This window comes from Protobothrops mucrosquamatus, unplaced genomic scaffold (assembly GCF_001527695.2).
Source record: "Protobothrops mucrosquamatus isolate PMUCROS unplaced genomic scaffold, P.Mucros_1.0 scaffold66, whole genome shotgun sequence".
Lineage (NCBI taxonomy): Eukaryota > Metazoa > Chordata > Lepidosauria > Squamata > Viperidae > Protobothrops > Protobothrops mucrosquamatus.
Window position 1 is genome coordinate 414,466 of NW_015386444.1, and position 17,165 is coordinate 431,630.

General features: G+C 41.0%; 1 long non-coding RNA gene across 1 annotated transcript in view; it reads right to left on the reverse strand.

Moving 5' to 3' along the window:
• Window positions 1-6,774: 6,774 nt before the first annotated feature.
• The window catches only part of LOC114922325, a 19,579-nt gene continuing 9,188 nt past the window's right edge, over window positions 6,775-17,165 (reverse strand). Inside the window, exon 3 of the long non-coding RNA XR_003810377.1 lies at window positions 6,775-8,328. This is a non-coding gene — a long non-coding RNA (uncharacterized LOC114922325). The remainder of the gene's footprint in view (window positions 8,329-17,165) is intronic.

Here is a 17,165-nt window from a genome sequence, read left to right on the forward strand (position 1 = left end):
GGCCATGATCTTCAATCAGGTCTTCAATCCATTGAATAAGTGGAGCAATGCATTTATTTTTCTAATGCTACAATATCTTCTAGCCATATTAACGGCACAGAGAATTCATTTATTGTACTTTGTCTGTTGGTAAAATTCCATGTACTACACATATACAGTAGCTCAAGAGAATATTATTCCCTGAAAATTTTAACTTTTTTATATATAAATGTTTTATTAAGTTTTTATAGTTACAAGTCTTTAGTCTTTAATAAACAACATGTTGTCTAGGTTCACATATTTAACATTAATAATAATACAACTTCCACTTCTACTCTCTACTCCATTTTTTCCAGCCATTTATAGAAATTATCCCACATTTGGAAATATTCTGTATCTTCTTGTCATTTCATTTTCAATGTAAGCTTATCCATTTCTACACAATCCAAAATTTTCCTAATTGTGTTTTCTTCCGATGGTGTTTCTTCGTTTTTCCACTTCTGTGCAAATGCAATTCTCGCTGCTGTTAGTACATGTAATATTAAATATATACATTTTTGTCATAGTTCTCTGTAATTATACCTAAAAGAAATAATTCTGGCTTGAAATCTACATCTTTTTGTAACATTTTTTGTAACCACGTGTATTTTTGACCAAAATCTTTTGCTTTAGGGCATGTGCACCAAAGGTACATGTCTGGCTTTTGCTTAAATTTCCAACAATTGCTACACATATTTTTAAACATTTTTGCTAATCTTACAGCTGGTAAATGCTATCAACAAAACATTTTATATAGATTTTCTTTATAATTAGCTGCTCTTGTTATTTTGTAGTTTCTTTCCCACAGGTTTTGCCATTTTTCTAATTCTACATTATGCCCAAATTTGTTTGCCCAAGTTATCATTATTTCTTTAACTTGTTCATCTTCCAGCTTCAGGATTAACAAAACTTTATAGAGTTTTTTAATCAGTTTTTTTATCTGATGACAATAGTATCTGGTCAAACACTGTTTGATCTTTATAAAACACATATGTTTTAGCATCTTTTTTGTATCTCATTTGCATTTGCAAATGTGGCCACCATGATAGCTCAATGCCCTGTTCCTCCAATTCTTGTTTAGTTTGTAATTTCCCTTCAGTAATCAAAATGTCTCTATGTCACAAGTTTCTCATAGTTGATTAAATTTGGGTGCACAAACACTTCCATTGTCGAGATCCATCCTGGTATTTTCATATAAATTTTCATTTTTATCTTTTCCCATTTTAAAAGCAAGGCATTTCTTATATAGTGATTTTGAAAGTATTTATGGATTTTGTTCTTCCCATACCATAGAAAAGCGTGCCATCCAAGCTGTAAATCGTGTCCTTCTAGATATAGTAATCTTTTGTGTCTAAAAGTTATCCACTCTTTTAACTATGTTAATGCAGCTGCTTGATAGTATAGAACCCAGTCTGGTAGCCCAAATCCTCCATTTTCTTTTGCTTCTTCTAACAATTTCAGTCTTATTCTGGCTTTTTTCCCTTGCCAAATAAATTTCAAAATCAATGCATTTAACTCATCAAAAATGTCTTCTCTATTTTTATAGGCATTATTTGGAAAAGGAAAAGTAGTTTTGGTAAAATATTCATTTTCACTGTCACTATTCTTCCCAAGACTGATAGTTGTAAGTTTTTCCATCTTTCCAAATCTGATTTTATTTGTTTTAATAGTTTGAGATAATTATCTTCTTTTAATGTCACATACCTTGCTGTTAAGTATATCCCCAAATATTTAATGTTCTTGACTATCTGGAGATCTGTTTTTCTGATAATTGGTTTTTTTGTCTATCTGTAAGGTTTTTAACTATCACTTTAGTCTTTTCTCTATTTATTTTCAATCCTGCTACTTCTTCAAATTCTTCAATCTTTGTCAATAATTTAGGGCCATGGTGGTGAACCTATGGCACGCGTGCCACAGTCCAAGGCCTCTGCCGCTGTGTGCAAAAAAAAAAAAAGGTTCAGTCAATCAATTTCAACTTCTCACGAGGAAAAAAAAAGATCTCGCAAAGTTGGAATTGCTTGATTGAACTTTATTTTCAGTCCCACACAGCGGCGGAGAAAGTGACGCGTCAGAGCTGGAATACCAATAGTCCCACAAACACGTGGCGAAGGCTGAGAAGCAAACGGAGAAACAGAATGCAGCTGAAAGGCAGGTTAGTAAAAAAATGCTTGGGGGAGGTGAGGGCATCTGGGCGGGGGCGGGAACTTTACCCTGCATGGTGGTGGGAGGGTTAACGGCGGGCACCGGGGACCCAGGATGAGCTGCACAAAGCAGGCAGAGGGGAGGCCGGGAAGATTGCGGGCACCACTCCTCGCTTCCTTCACTTTCTGTACCATGCCGGGGCTGGGTTGGACTGGGCCTCCATGCTACTTCTCCTGCGGATATCAGGAGTGCCCACCCCACCTACCCCTCGTCCCAGGGCAAGTGCCGCCATCCCGCGCTCTCCAGCCCGTTGCTGACCAGCCGGGCATGCCGAGCTCGGGCCTCGGGCAGATGGAGGCCAGAGGGGAGCGAGAGCCGCAGCTGCCCGGCTCCTCCGCCTGAGGATGCGTGCAGGGAGAGGCGTTGCTTGGCTCGGTAAGCCCCGGTCTGCCCACAGAAGGAGGAGGAGGATGGAGAAGGGCTGGCCAGAGACAGGCACAGCGCTACCCACAGGGGGAATCTGACCAGCCCCAGCCTGGAGGGGGGGAGAGACCGAGGGAGCCTAAAGGGAGGCATCCCAGCATGTCTGGCTGGCTGGCGACAGACTGGAGAGCGCTGGACAGAGGCAGCTGCCCTGGGACAAGGGATAGGCGGGATGGACGCTCCCAATGTCCGGGGGGAAGAAGTGGCAAGGAGGCTCCATGCCCAGCTCAGTCCAGCCTAGCCCTGGCACGGCACGGCAAGCAGCCCCACATGCATCCCCTGCCAGGCAAGCAGAGCTGCAGCATCTGCGGCAGAAGAGCGCAGGTGGGCAGCGGAAAGCACGAGGAGCCCCAATACCAGCACAGCCCCTCCCCACTCTCCTCCCCCCTGGAAGAGCTGTGGGGCTCAGGAACTCCCCCCCCATGTCCCCCTACCTCCCTCAGGGAAGAAAACCATCACGAGACACTCTTCTGTTTAATTTTTTTCCTTGTCGCTTTTTGGAGTTTTCATCCTACTTTCGTGAGACGGCAGCGTTTGGGAGGTGGCATGGCTGCCCCCTTCCCCCCCAAGCCATCAGCTGAGCAAGATGCTTTCCTGCCCACTGCCCCACCTGCCAGAGACCCCCTGGATCTCCCCCAATCCTGCCTGGCCCCCACAGGCATCCCTCCCCAACATTGAGCTGGCCATGCCCACTCTGGCCATGCCCACCCAGTCTGCCATGACCAGTGTAACCACACCCACCCAGCGAGCCACGCCCACCCAGCAATACATAAGTGGGTTTTGGGTTGCAGTTTGGGCACTCAGTCTCTAAAAGATTTGCCACCACTGATTTAGGGCTTGTCTCCAAGGGATCTTCTAAAATAACTGTGGTTTGAGCAATATGGGTATTCCCTTATCTCCTAGAACATGGGGAAGGCAACCCAAAACACTCAGAGCCATTTGGACCCATTTCCCACCAAAAACAAAACACTGGGAACCACAAAACCATTTTGATATCTAAAATGAAGATACCACTGCATATATCCTTTTTTACCTTTATTATAGGTATATATACATACATACATACATACATACATACATACATACATACATATATATCATAAAGGTAAAAAAGGATATATGCAGTGTTATCTTCATTTTAGATGTCAAAAGAGTCTCTCCCTCTCTCTCTCTTTCCTCTCCCTCTTTTTCCTCTCCCTCTCTCTTCCTCTCTCCCTTCTCTTTCTTTCTTTCTCTCTCTCTCCCTCTCTCTCCTCTCCCTCTCTCTTTCTCTCTCTCTTTCTCCCCCCTCTCTTCCTCTCTCTGATCTTCTGCTCACCTGGCCAGCTGGCTTGAAACTGTTCTCCAACAAGCTGACACACATTCTTATTGGGCTAGCTCAGGGGTAGGCAACCTTGGCTCTTTTATGATTCATGGACTTCAACTCCCAGAATTCCTGAGTCAGCATAGCTGGGCTAGCTAGCTCTCTCCTGCCCTTCCTGCTTCCTGCAGAGATGCAGCAAAGGGAGGAGCCCCGCCTATAAGCTTGTCAGCTCGTCGGAACAGGGTGAGGCTACTCTCTTTTTTACACACACACACACACACGAGAGAGAGAGAGAGAGAGAGAGAGAGAGAGAGAGAGAGAGAGAGAGAGAGAGAGAGAGAGAGAGAGAGGCTCTGTCTCTGTCTCTCTCTGCAAATGGCAGAGGAGGGTGGGAGCCGCAGGGGAAGGCTCAAAGAGCTGCATGCGGCTCCGGAGATACAGGTTGCCGACCTGTGTCCTAGAAGATCCTTAAAACTCACTGGAGACTGCTATTTTGAAATATCCTTGTGAGAATCAGCTGTCTGGAACATTTATGGATGATCTCAAGTCCTCCCCTTGTCAGTTCCACTTTTTGTGGTGCTATCTTCAATACACTATTTCTTCCTTTTGGTAATATTTTAACAGAATATTTAACAGAATATTTATTTTGACAGAAAGAGTAGATTGACAGTGAAACCAGCTACCATGTTTCTCTGAAAACAAGATGGGTCTTATATTTCTTTTTGGACCCAAAGATGCCCTAGGGCTAATTTTCGGGGGATGTGGCCACCTGTCCGCTCCATCTCACCTTCTGCTTGTCCGTGGCCACAACGGTTTACAGGGCTTCCTAGGAAAGACACTTAGAAGGCGAGGGCAGTACCGGCGCAATGCGCCTTCAGATGAGAGTGGTGGACAGGCGGACAAATCTTCCAGCCTCCATTAGTTCTCCATCCGGAGCCATTTTTTGCCCAGATGTAAAAATGATGGAGACTGGAAGCTTTGTCTGCTTGCAAATGGGACACTTGGAAATGGAGCGATTTGCTCCATTTCCAAGCGCCCCATTTGCAAGCAGACAAAGTTTCCAGTCTCCCTATGGGCGAAAAATGCATGGTGGAGCCAGGCAGAAGCAGAGGCATGGGGGGGAAGCAGGCAATCCAGACATGCTGTATGACCATCTGGCTCGCGGGAAGCTCGTGCAGTGGCAGCAGGTGGAGAGCATAGCGGGGAGGCAGGTGATCCCAACACGCCGCCCACTCCATCTGTCTCTTGGCTTGCCCATGGCCACACTGGGGCAAGGGGATCACAGCACATCGGGATCGTCTGCCCCCATGCCTCTGCCTCCACCTGCTGCCATTGCCATTGCGCGAGCCTACTGTGAGCCAGGCAGCCATGCAGCACATGCGGGTCACCTGCTTCTCCCCTGCCTCCGCGCTCGGACTTACCTGCATTGCACCAAGGGGTCGGCAGACTGCAGCTGCTGCTGGACACAATCGGCCCCCACGCACTCGCCGCCTCTTGTCCTGGCCATGCCCACCCATCCATCCCAGGCTTATTTTTGGGGTAGGGCTTATATTAGGCCCACCTCAAAAATTCAGGCTGGGTCTTATTTTCTGGATGGGTCTTATTTTCTGGGAAACACGGTATGTAGATGATAGGACCCTTTTATTCAGTGAATGCTTAACCCCATTATTTACATATTACTAAAACAGCCTTGAAATAATAATATAAGAGGGGTCTTTAGCAGCATCCTCTATAAGAAATTGAAATGAGCTTCCGGTTTGCAATCACAGCATTGGTGGACGTGTGGGTTGATCGCTCTCTCCACCTTCCAGTTTTCTCCCGCCGGGGGACCTTGAAGAGGGTTGGAAGTCGCCCTATAGGGGCAATGAACGAGAAGAGGACTCCCGAGTGATCGCGGAAGGGTGGCAGCCCTCCCGTTTGATCCGGGGCAGCTCTTCAAACTGATGGGGAAAAGATCGGCCATCAACATGGCCCATCACTAAGCTACTGACAGCCGAGGCCAAATTTACCAACAAGCACTTTCAAAGCAACACAGAGGAATTGGGTGAGATCTTACCTTATTTTCCTGTAAAAAGCTTCTTGAAATTTCTTCCCCCTATGATGAGAGAGGGAAGGGAACTTTTTCCTCCCACACTCTAAAATGGCGGTGTCTGACTACCCAGGAGAAACAAAGCATTGAAAAGAACAACTTAATATAATTGGATTTACATCTTTTTGGAATTTGGGGACCCAAAAAGTTTCTACTCTTACTGGGACCTGTTATTTTATTCTATTTGCAAAAAAGAACTCAAATTGGATAAGAACCTAGCCCGGGATCTAAAAAAAGACTTTAAATGCTATCGGGGACATCTTGTGGCGAAGCTTGGTAGAGCAATTTATTATTTCTGACAAAGAGACTTGCTCACAACCCAGACCTGACCTTTTTTTAGAATCTATTGAGAGATTCAACTCTGAGAGAGCATCTGGGCAGTGAAACTGGTCTCTAGGAACTGTGGAAATAAACATTTACTGACTTTTGTCAGCCTTCACTAGAAAGACCATCTACAATTATGCCAGAAATGGAGGAGGATCAGCAAAAAAATCTTGCCTATGCTAAAATCTATACTTGAAACTATTCTTACAGTCAGTGAGACAATGAGATCTAATCTGAAAGACCAAGCTGCCAGCCCAGATGTACAAAGCAAAACCTTGATTGCAACTAAAGAACCAATAATCCAAAAAACAACAGACGTGGAAGAAGTGAACACTAAGACAGAGGGTTTTTTTTTAAGACAAGTTTTATTAATTTTTCAATTTTTACATCAAAGTGCTTAGGAAACAATGTGGTGATGGGGTAATCAGTTATGCAAAAAACAAAGTTATACACATATAGGTCAGGTTAACTCCTTAAAAGTTCCCTCTCTATTTTCCTCAATTAATATAACATATTCAAATTAATACATTTCTAAATAAACTTCAATCAATCAAGAGTATTATCAATAATATTTTACCTATACAAGTCCAAATCCTGTTTTTAAGCTTTACTAACTTCCAATTACTGTATTCTAATTTAGCCTTAAATAAACATATTGTTTACATTTCGGGTATCCCTAATTTACCTCGTTTCATAACATGATGGTTATAATGTCTAAGATAAGCATATTATCCCAACAGTTATATTCTTACCTTTCCCAAATATATTCTATTTCTTATTCTAATAACTCATTTAGTAATGCCATGTCTTCCATTGTCACAATCCATTTTCTTATTCTTATTCCATTACAAAGTAATTATCATACCGAAAATAGCAGTATTATTCCAAAAAAATACATTCTTACTCTATTTCACAAATATATTCTATTTCTTATCCTAATAATTCTTCATTTAAAACCTTTTTCATATTATAATTCGAAACTATAATCTAACCAGTAGTTTTCATCTCGGTTATAGGTTTAGATCCTAAACATTAAGTCACTCCATATCTTTAAAAAGCCTTTTTAGCCAATTAAGTAAAATTTAAATCCCATCAGAGTAGTTACCATACCTAAAACAAACATGTTATTCCAAAGGGTATCTTCTTACTATATTTCAGATATATATATATTATTTCTTATCCTAATAACTCCTTATTTAAAACCTTTTCCATGTTACAATTCCAAAGTATAATCTAGTCAATAATTTCCATCTCAGTTAGTATTAAATCAGTCAATGTCTCTAAAAAGCCCTTTTAACCCATTAAGTAAAGTTTTAAATCCCATTTTTAAATCTGACTCTGGCTTTCTTTTTGTGCCAAGCAGGTTTCCATAAAAGAGCCTCTATATCATCAAATCTCAATGTTTGATTAGAGGTGTTTATCATCAATTCAGTCTGGTCATGTTTCTCTTCTCGTAGTTCCACTGCCATCTGAGTAACATAATCAATTTTGTCCAATGTTGTGATTGCTAGTTGGTTATCCAAATTATCACAACTCTCGGTAACTCGTATTTGCAGATCAATTCCTGTAGCTTTTGAAGTTAAAGGTGTTTTAGTTAAAGTCATTCTTTGGTCGTCAAAATTCTCAGTGAATTGTACGCAGGATTGTGTAATGTCCTCTTTGGTATAGATTTGTTCCTCTTCTGTTGTTTTTTGAGTTATAAAATAGTAAATTGGAGTCTGGAGATCAGTTTGAAGTTTTGGAGCAAAGGCTTTGATCTGATGTTCAGTTGCTCAGTGGCTTCAAGGGTTTTTTCCAGTATACGTTTATAATTAAGTTGTGGGTAAGGTTCCTCCATCTCATTGAATTGTATGTCAGTTAAAATTTGGGGATCAGTTTGTAGATCTGGAATATCATCTTTGGTTTTCATCCTAGAGTTCATTTGCTCCGTAACTTCAAAGATTTTTTCCAGTATGAGATTATAATTAAGCTGTGGGTAAAGTTCCTCCATTTAATAATAATAATAATAATAATAATAATAATAATAATAATAACAACAACAACAACAATAATACTAATAAAGTTGGAAGGGACCTTTATTTACTAACAGTCAGCCAATATCCACCTCCACAATTTCTAGCAGATAATTTCACCACCCAGCTGTTTCAAATCCTTTGTCTTTTCCCTTTTGTGATAATTTGAAGGTCAAACCCAGTCTCAAAATCAAAAAGGAAATGCAATTGCAATGTCAACTTTCGCCACAAGGTGTCCCCAGTAGGCTGTAAAATCTTTTTCCAGATTCCAATGAAGTTTTGTCCAGTTAAGAAAAATAAAATGAAAAAGAAAGACAATAATCTCCAACTTAATAAGTAGATAGAATAGTAAAATTCTATAATAGGGATTTTTTCAGGACCCCAGAGTATCCAAGAGTAGAAATAGTCATTAAAAATTAATTATGTTTTTTCTTTTGTTCCCAAAGCTTGTTTCTCAATTGAGCAAACGCTGCTCTATCAAAACAGGGAAATAATTCCAGAGGCTTTTCACAGGGAGGTAGTTAGGATAAAAGCAGGGGTCTCACCCAGATCTTCCATGGTGGTTTCTTTATGCTTAGATGTTCTTCTGAATTTCGGCTGGAGCGGCTAAGTCAGTGTTTCTCAACCTTGACAATTTTAAGGCATGTGGACTTCAACTCCCAGAATTCCACAGCCAGCATTGCTGGCTGTGGAATTCTGGGAGTTGAAGTCCACATGCCTTAAAATTGTCAAGGTTGAGAAACACTGGGCTAAGTGATCGGCCATGTTAATGGCTGATCTTTTCTCCGTCAGCCTGAGGAGCTGCCTTGGACCACGGAAGGAGCTGCCGCCCTTCCACGATCAGACGAGAGTCCTCCTCTGCGGTGGTCGCCTCTCCTGGGCGACATTCGACCTTGTTTAGGGTCTACCGGCAAAGGGAAAACCGGCCGGCGAAGAGACGACTCTCTCCGAGCGACCGCCAGCACCGCGATCCAGAACCGGAAGTCCTAGACAGAGGGCTTTAAAGATCAACAAGTACAGTTCACCGAAAATCCAATGAAACAATAACTTTAAAAATGGAAATGACTTTCTACACAAACCAGAAGAAATCTGAGAAAGAAGAAGACCAGATCGAATTGAAGACAACTATACCAGAGCAAATAAGGAGATCTGGGTCATCAGGGTGACAATTTAATGATTATAAATGGGCCAATTCTTCCAGAAAAGTGGCAACTAGATGGTCTCCTTTAATTCAAGTAACATACACAAGAATGAAGGGAGATCTATTCGATGATTTAAAAGCATTGGTATGAAAGCCTGGTTGGCAAAAGAAAAAAGCTAGAATTAGGTTGAAAAACTGGGGTCTTTTGATTTACTGAGAGGATCCTAAATTGTCAACCAGTGGACTAAAGGGAGATTTTGAAACAAGGGGAAATTTGATTATTAGATTTAAAATAGTTGGAAAATAGTAAAAAATAAGGGATTAATCTGTTTAATACTGAGGACTTAAGACTTACAAGGGAAATGAAAACTAACTATTAGGAAATAGGTTTGAACTATTAATTAGCCCAGATAATATAGATGATGGACTTGAGCTAGCAAAGGATATTCTATTATTAAGGTGGTGATGTACTAGGGTGAGAAATAGAAAACGTTTACGAAATAGAATTAAGAATATATTTAAGTAAGTAATATGTGCATTTTAGACATTATAATTTTTATGGAGTGAGACAAAGGAAATTTGGGTTACCCAAAAGTCAAATACTATGGATATTAAAGGTTAAATTGGAGTTCTGTAATTAAAAACTAAAAATTAGGTAAAACGTAATAACAGGATATGGATTGTTTATGAAGATCTATTAAGATGTGTATAAGCAAAAAATGTATTGATAACTGTGATAATGAAGTTTTCACTGAGTTTGATATAATTAGAAATTTACTAGCTTAAATACGATATAGCAAATGTTAAGGGAAACAGAGAAGAAACATTTGATGATATAACCTGAGATATGTACTAAAGATTTTGTTATTGAACTATTGATTAACCCAATCACCATGTTGCCTTCCAAATACTCAAATGTAAAACTGGAAAATCAATAAAATATTATAATAATAAAAAAATTAAAATGCAAATATAGAAATGAAGAACAAAACATTTGTTATACGACTTGTTTTTCAGACTCTGCTTTGTAAACATTAGTCTATGAATATTCTAATTTATTGGTATCCTATTTAAATATGTTGTCCAGAACTACACATTACATCACATTCTAAATGCAGCTTGAACATAATGAAATTGCTATTTTCCATGACCAAGGCATTATTCTTTATTTAATGTAACTTATTTAATGTAACTAGCTCTAATAGGAACTATATCATATCCAACTAGATCTGTTTTGCATGTACTGTAGCCAAAGTAAGATCTCTCATCATATCACTTTTCATAAAACAATGACAATGATATCAGTGATGGGACATTTCTCTCCAAGTTTGTTAAATACTTAACAATCCCACCAACCATTTTTCTAGGCAATATTTCTCACAGAGCTAAAAATTTTCTTGATCAGGTATATAAGCCACATAGAAAACAAATTCTTTTCAGTAGTCAAGTATAGCTGATCATTACAAGAAATCCTTCATAGTGGTATGATAGTATATAGATATGAAATCAGATCTTGATCACATTATTTAGATACCAGTTGCTCACTTTTATATGCAAGTATATGATGTTCAAAAGAAAAAAAGTGATGGAAAACCACGTGATAATTTTTTCACTTTTCTATCTAGAGTTTCAAACTCTTTAGAAACTCATTCAACATTTCTTCTGATTTTAATATTTATTCCCATTAGACCAACAGAAGACAATAGTTATTGGCTGATAGATGTACAATGATAATCTCTCTCTCCTCCAGTCCCAAGATCCTGCAGGTCCCCATCCTTCTATCCTTCTGGAAAATCTTCAAAAAGTCTGGTTCTTCCTCAGGCATTGGATTGGGTGAAGCTGGAACCCAGTGATTATTATTATCAGGAAGGGTTGTGTGAGGTTGCTGAGCACTATTTGTTCTGTGAATTTTTCAAATATGTTTTTATTGTTGCTGTAAGCCATCTAGTTATATAAAACCTTAAATAGATAGCCATATAAGGTTTTATGTATAAATATATTTTATAAACAAATATCTTGGATATCTGATCCAATGAGCAACAAATTTTCTGAGGTAACTTTTATTGTTTCTGGATGATATTCTAGATCAGGGCTTTTCAACCAGTGGTACGGGTACCACCTATGGTATATTGGCACCTGGCAGGTGGTACGCGACCATCCTAGAAAAGTGGTAGCGGGGGAGGGGAGCTCGGCGCTGATCCTGGTGTTTCGGCTGAGCCCAGAAGCGCCGATCAGCTGGAATGTTGCAGCATCTCCAGGGTCTTGTGATTTACATTCAGATGCTTGGCAACTGATTCATATTTATGACGATCACAGTGTCCCAGGGTCATGTGAAGTGACTAAAACCTGCTGCAACCACCCAGCAGACGGGGGGAATAAAAACCAAACACCCCCCCACCCCCGCTGCCAATCCTCAACAGAAATGTTCACAGCAATGAAAACCTCGGACAGGAGGAAGAGCGCGGCCGGGCGGGCAGGCAGGTGTCTTGGTCGGCTGTGGCTTGGGGGGCACTTTTTTCAGTGTCATTGTAACCTCAAACAGTCACTAAGCGAACTGTTGTAAGTCGAGGACTACCTGTACTTTATCATTTTTTTCCTTTTTTTTTTTTGGTCATCAATTTTTTGACACCTTGCTAGGCAACTGGTGGTACTCGGATGTTGCCATATCCTAAAAGTGGTACAATGGGTGAAAAGGTTGAAAAGCCCTGTTCTAGATCACGGCTTTTCAACTGGTGGAACATGTACCACTGGTGGTACTTTGGCACCTGGCAGGTGGTATGCAACCGTCCTAGAAAAGTGATAGCGGGGGGGGGGAGAAAAATGAGCTGAAGTGTGGCAGCGTTGCACATGCCTGAGGGAGCTGCAGGGCTGTTGGGGCTTGGAGCTGCAGGGCTGTTGGGGCTTGGCAGAAGCCCCAGGATCAGTGCCGGGCTCCTGCTGATTGGCACTTACGAAAGCAGCATTTAACTGGAAGTGCATGAAAAAGGAGATGGGAGAGAGAAAAGGAGGTAAAAACAGAAAGTTTTGGCGGGAAAAGGCCAGCGCCCCGCGTTCATGCTGACTGCTCAGAAAGAAAAGAGGCCAGCCCAGGCCAACCGGGTGCTCATTTACAACCTCGTACCTATCATGCTCAGCCCTAGATCTATGGGACAACCCTGGAACCAGCGACGGGCCGCCTCACCCCCTTGGGCATGCACACAGGAGGCAGTGAGCAAGCACAGAGGCCTGGGTGTCCCTGGGGGCCGCGCTCTGAGTGCTTCACAGGTTTATTTTTTTAAGCTGTCCGAGGCTCCGGGCAGGAGGCTTCCCATTTTGACCCCTTCCCCCCTTGCCTCTGCTCCTAAAGGGCCTCTGCATGGCTCTCAGCTCACCTCTCCCACACCTGTGCACGTGTCTGTGTGAGTGTGTGTGTGTGTGGGCGTGCACGTGCGCGTGGGGAGGGAGTCTCACCTCTTGCAGCCCCACGCTGTGACATTGGGGAGGAAAAGAATGGGAGAGGTAAGAGAAGCTGCGATGGGAGCTTCTTGCAGCCTTCCACAGGGTTGGAGGCGGGAGCTGAGGAGGGCAGGGCGCGATGCGATCGGTGGCATGTTGAGAGAAAAAAACAAGTACTCCAAAAAACCAGCTTTCACTAGTTTGCAGCCTATCGCAGAAGGTCTCTGTTGAGGGGATGGTGCTACAAGGGTGAGACCCCCCACATGTGCGCGTGCACACACACACACACACAAAAACAAACAGGTGCATGGGTCTGGGAGAGGTGAGCTGAGAGCCACGCAGAGGCAATGACAGGGGGGAGGGGTGAAAATGGGAAGCCTCTGCCCACTGCTGTCTACCTGTTGCCACCTCTGCCCAGAGCCTCTGGCAGCTTAAAAAAAAAGCAGGGAGGGAGGGAGAGAATGGAAGGAAGGAAGGAGTCAGGGAAGGAGGGAGGGAGGGAAAGGAAGGAAGGAAGAAAGGAAGGAGATTGGAATGAGAGGGAGGAAAACTTTGAGAGGTCCTGCCTTAGCACTTGTCCACCAGCAGCCCTTCTGCCATCCCCTTGCCCCTTCCTCCTGGCCTATCCTGGTGGTCTCCCATCCTATTGCGAAGAATGATTTGGTTATAAAGCTGGATGTCCTCACATGGAGAGGGAGTGGGCCTCCCTCTGACCCATGCATGCAATTTGCCCTCCTGCATCCACCATGAGCAACCTGGCCAAGGAGAATGAGCACAGCAGCAGCAGCCTCAAGGAGGAGGTAAGCGTAGCCAGATGCGTCCTCGGAGAAGTGGGCCTGAACTGGATTGAGCTGTAGGGTCCCGGTGCGAGGCTCCTCTAGTAGATCATGCCCTGGTGCCCACCCCAGTCCCACTCCCCTTCACTTTTAGACTCCTGGATCCCCCCCACAGGTGCCTGAGCGACGTTGAACTGGCCTCGCCCCCCAGCCATTGACTTTGCTTGTCAAAAGGTTGCAAAAGGGGATCACATGACCCTGGGACACTGTAACCATCAGAAATATGAATCAGTTGCCAAGCACCTGAATGTAAATCACAAGACCCTGGAGATGCTGCAACATTCCAGCTGATCGGCGCTTCTGGGCTCAGCCGAAGCACCAGGATCAGCGCCGAGCTCCCCTCCCCCGCTACCACTTTTCTAGGATGGTCGCGTACCACCTGCCAGGTGCCAATGTACCATAGGTGGTACCCGTACCACTGGTTGAAAAGCCCTGTGCTAGATGACTGGAGGTACTCGAATATTGCCATATCCTAAAAGTGGTACAATTGGTGAAAAGCTTGAAAAGCCCTGTTCTAGATTACTGCCTTTTTTCTCTTTTAGCCTCATACACTTACTTTTAAATTAAACTAGAAATAGTAAAGTTAGAAACCCCTGAAACAGATACACTGGAAGAAGCAGATGTAGCACAAAAATAATTGTACTTTTTAAGCAATATATAATAAGGATAAAATTATACAAATACTTAAAGTTACATCATAAATGGCAAAGAAAAGCTTCTGCATTTATAGATAATTATAAAAAATATCTAGGGTTAGATAATTTTACAATATAAACTAAAGCAAGATTGCAATTTTTTTATGCAGAAATATTACTATGAAATATCTTTCAATTGAGAAAAATAGTTCATATTATTATTAACAAATAAAGCACTGTTCAATCAATACAAAGTAAGTTAGCATCAAGCTTATCATTTAGGGCAATAATATTCCTATTAATAATATAAGATTTTAAGATTTTTAAAATTAAAATTATATTCTTAATATAAGAAAATATAGTTAACATAGTTAGAAAGCTTACTATAATTTTGGAAAAATAATTTGAATCTTTTCCTATTTTCAATCATTTACTTTTTAAGCATGAGAATCTGTTCAATTAAAAATATGAGAAGGTGAAAGATGGTATAATCATAGGAACAGTGAATATTTTTATTTAGCAAAATGAAACACAAATAGTTGGGAATTCTAAATAAGTTCAATTATTTCTTTGCCAAGGAAATAAGGCTATGTAAAAAAGAAACACAATAACAATACCTGGATAATGGTAAATATATACTTCATTTAGTTATATAAAAATCTTACAATGTGGACAATTAGCTCTCTTAAACTCTTAAATAATGAAAATATGATCTGGGTCTTGATAAATTTCATTAGAATATTCTTTCAAATTCTTCTCAGAATTCTTTTTAGGTCTATTTCATCATGTCAAACCCAGAAATTAACTATAAATGTTGTACACTTGTAAAACCATATTAAAACAGTAACTTTTTTAGATCGTGATGATGATGTACAAACAATAGTTGTAATACCCCAAAAAGTCATATTTAAGGTTGACAGTTTGTGAAGAAACTGAGAAAATTATGCACAGACTTTCATAACAATTCCTGCTGCTGATTTTTGGCTCATCCCCTAAAGTTTAATTGCAGTGAATATACCACTTAACATTTTCTTATCTCCTTGAATCAGCAGCCTATAAAATCTTGATTGTTTTACTGATCTGGCAAATGAATGTTTCCTGAGCTTGTTCCATGTCAGTTTTTTGTTTTCCCTTCCATTTTCTCTGTTAGTGCCCTATTCATGCAAACAGATTGTGGTCATATTGTGGTCATCCCCAGCAAAGTATTAGAAATATTGATAAATCAATATTTGTATACTACAACTTATCCATAATTGTAGTATACAAATATTGATTTATCAAATCAAGGCAGGGAAAAATAAAAGCAAAAAAAAATGTAGCAAATGACTAGACCTTCTAACTCAATGGCTCTCAAAGCCAGATAAATATTTTTACATTTCTCAGTTTTAATTACTAAACAATTGCTATAGCTGCTGCAAAATCTGTATAGCATCACGAAGGGCATCCAGCCAATAAATGCTCAGCTCCATCCACTTGTTCTAACTCTACCACAAATTAAGGGATTGCATGGTCATAAAAAGGGAGGCTTTTTTATAACTCACATAAGTAGACAGTATGAGCAGCAAGCTAACCACAAAATATGAGAGAAGGGAATATGTATGTTGGGTACAAGATAAATCCTATCTGTATCACTATATTATTATGATTAATACAGGAGAAACACCAGTTTCCAGATCCTTATATTTGGGCAGATACACATTTGAAGAGGCTATTATCAGTTATTAGCATCTTAAACATTACAAACAGCATCATTATAAAAACGTTACAAACCGACTATGTTGCTAATTCAGTTCCTTTAGGACCAGAATTGCATGGTATCCAAAACATGTTCTGGACAGCAGCCTGGCTGTTACATTCTGTCTCAAGTTTAGATCTAGACAAACTGCACTGTAAATTATAACTGGGAGTTACAAGGGCTTTATGACCAGGACATCCCAGAACAGAAAAAGTAACAGCTAATGGCTAGGTCCAGTTAACCAAATTAATTTCCTGGAATTTATATGTTAACTCTAGTCCAACAAAATTGGATTGGCAATTTAACAAAAATACATTTAAAATAAGCATTGAATCTATTTAATGAGTTGTTCAGAGTAGTTTCTTTACAACAGTAATGACACATGGCTACACCCCATTACAGCTTATTCTGCTGCATTTTGAACTGGCTGTAGCTTTGGGGTGATCTTCAAGGCAGCCCCATGTAGAGTCATTGCAATAATCTAATCATGAGGTGATTAGGGCATGAGTGACTGTCCAAAGGGATTTTTAATTGAGGAAAGGATACAACTAGTATACCAGATGAATCTATGGATACACCTGCCATCTTGCTCTTTGAGCAGTAGCTACAAGTACAGAGGAGACCTCCCGATTGCACACTAGTTTTGACTGGGAAATGCAGATCCATCCAAACACAAAATGGTGATAATTTCAAACCAGGGGGTCCAAACAGTCACATCTACTCAGTCTTGTTAGGATTGAGCAGAAATCTCTTTTGCTGTATGCAGACCCAAATAACTTCCAGACACGGGGTCATTACATTGACATCTTCCCCTTGTGGGAAGTTAACCCAGAGAAGGAAATATTAAAAAGGCAGAAAGAAAGATATTGTTCACCAAAAGGATTTTTAAAAGCATTTTCTGAAAAGCAGAAACCAAACCTGGCCTCATCTCTTTGCCCAGGGCAGTAGTTAGTCTTATACATATGCAGATGTGGAACCATCAGGAAGTTTGGAGCCAGGGATCTCAAGACAA